The sequence below is a fragment of the Otolemur garnettii genome, unplaced genomic scaffold (genome assembly GCF_000181295.1).
Source record: "Otolemur garnettii isolate 467f Iridium unplaced genomic scaffold, OtoGar3 scaffold00009, whole genome shotgun sequence".
In the NCBI taxonomy this organism is placed as follows: Eukaryota; Metazoa; Chordata; class Mammalia; order Primates; family Galagidae; genus Otolemur; species Otolemur garnettii.
This window is the reverse complement of record NW_003852404.1, coordinates 2,295,404-2,297,395: the sequence shown is the minus strand read 5'-3', so window position 1 is coordinate 2,297,395 and position 1,992 is coordinate 2,295,404. Positions and strand designations below refer to the sequence as shown.

The 1,992-nt window shown below is 46.3% G+C and overlaps 1 long non-coding RNA gene across 1 annotated transcript in view; it reads right to left on the bottom strand.

Annotated features, from left to right (window-relative positions):
* Nucleotides 1-102: 102 nt before the first annotated feature.
* LOC100949086 overlaps nucleotides 103-1,992 on the bottom strand; it is a 24,817-nt gene continuing 22,927 nt past the window's right edge. The window contains exon 3 of the long non-coding RNA XR_001161012.2: nucleotides 103-359. This is a non-coding gene — a long non-coding RNA (uncharacterized LOC100949086). The remainder of the gene's footprint in view (nucleotides 360-1,992) is intronic.

Below are 1,992 nucleotides of genomic sequence, written 5' to 3'. Positions count from 1 at the left end.
TAATCAGCCCCCCAAATGCGTATCTTTTAATACCATCTTGTAGAGAGTGAGGATTTCTTTTTTGTTCTTTCTTTTCTTCCTTTCTTTCCTTTCTTTCTTTCTTCTCTCGAGCATCTGTGGAGTGTCCGACATCCTCAAAGTTCTCAGCAGCATCACCTCCAGCTGGTCCCTCAGCCCTTCTTCCCCACCAGGATGCTCTTCCAGAAACTTGGTCAAATCGTACACCTTGTGGCGCAGATCAGCCAGGTGCTTTTGCTATGATTGTGCTTCTGAATCTCTTCCAGGGTGTAGGACTTCACCTCCTCGTCGGACTGCTCCACCATCTCTGCGTGCAGCGAGCCAAACCCGGCACACTCAGCCTCCAGAGAAGGAGAATGCACATCCCAGCAGGGGCCGACCTGAACGCCCCTTTCTTTCTCTCTCTCTCTCTCTCCCTCCCTCTCTCTTTCTTTCTTTTTTTTTTTGAGTCAGAGTCTCACTCTGTCGCTCTCAGTAAGTGCTATGGCGTTACAGCTCACAGCAACCTCAATCTCTTGGGCTCAAGCAATCCTCTTGCCTCAGCCTCCCAAGTAGCTGGGACTATAGGTGCCGGATGGAAGACAAGCGTTTCAGTAGGTGAGAACCAAATGAAGCTCAGCAGTTGGGCTTCTCTCTTCTCTTGTGGAGGAAATTGGTTTTAGCTCCTCCCCTTCCCTCCTGACCAATTACTTAGCTGGGTGTACTGTAAAGTAGAGTTTACATTAAACTGTTTCCATGGCAGCCTCACACACCACATCTCTGGTTTTAATGCAATCATGTACCTTTTCCAATTCAAGCTCCCCAAAAAGTAACTTTTCTTTAAAGTACACAGTCAGAACCTAATAAGGTCTGTAAAGAGAGAGAAAATGTTGCTCACCATAGGGATTCCTTGATAGAGAACATAAGATGAATTCCTGCAAAAAAATCTTTCATAAATCATGGTTATTTACATTGTGCTAAAGCCATTTGCAGTCTGCCTAAGAAAGTCTGTTGAATTATAAACGCCAGAGAGCACGACCTGCTATGCACTAGACACTGGTCTGAGCACTTTGCATCTAGGAATTGTCTCATTTAATTTGATGCTGGTTGCATCCTGCCGAGATTTTTGCCCACAGATTGTCATTAGGGCCACTGGACATCTGCTTCCATGGAAAATGTTAAGTGTTCTTTTTTTTTGAGACAGAGTCTCAAGCTGTCGCCCTGGGTAGAATGCCGTGGCATTACAGCTCACAGCAACCTCCAACTCCTGGGCGCAAGCGAGTCTCCTGCCTCCACTTCCCAAGTAGCTGGGATTACAGGCGCCCACCACAATGCCTGGCTATTTTTTTTTTTTTTTGGTTGCAGCCCGTCATTGTTGTTTGGTGGGCCAGGGCTGGATTTGAACCCGCCAGCTCAGGTGTACATGCCTGGTGCCTTAGCCGCTTGAGCCACAGGCAGCGAGCCACGTGTTCTTATAAGTATCTGCTAGTAACAGTAACAGCTGCCAGGAGATTTGGCTACTTTGCCTCAGTTAATCATTAGAACACCCTTAGGAGGCGGTACCAACCCCTATTATGTATGGAGAAACTGAGGCTCAGGGAGGCAAAGGAACTTGCCAGCACAGCTAGAACATTGCAAAGTTGGAATTTGAACCCAGGTAGGTTTTGTCCCTGTCTTAGTCTGTTCAGGCTGTTATAAGGAAATACCACAGACTGGGTAGTCAATAAACAATAGAAATTTATTTCTCAAAGTTCTAGAGCAGCGGTTCTCAACCTGTGGGTCCAGGGTCTCAACCCCACAGGGGTTGCCTAAAATCATCACATACGGCCCGTACAAAAACAGGTGTATGAAAATAATTTTATGGTTGGAGGTCACCACAACATGAGGAACTGTATTAAAAGGTCACGGTATTAGGAAGGTTGAGAACCACTGTTGTAGAGGCTAAGAAGTCCAAGTTCAAGGCACTAGAAGATTCAGTGTCTGGTGAAGACTTAT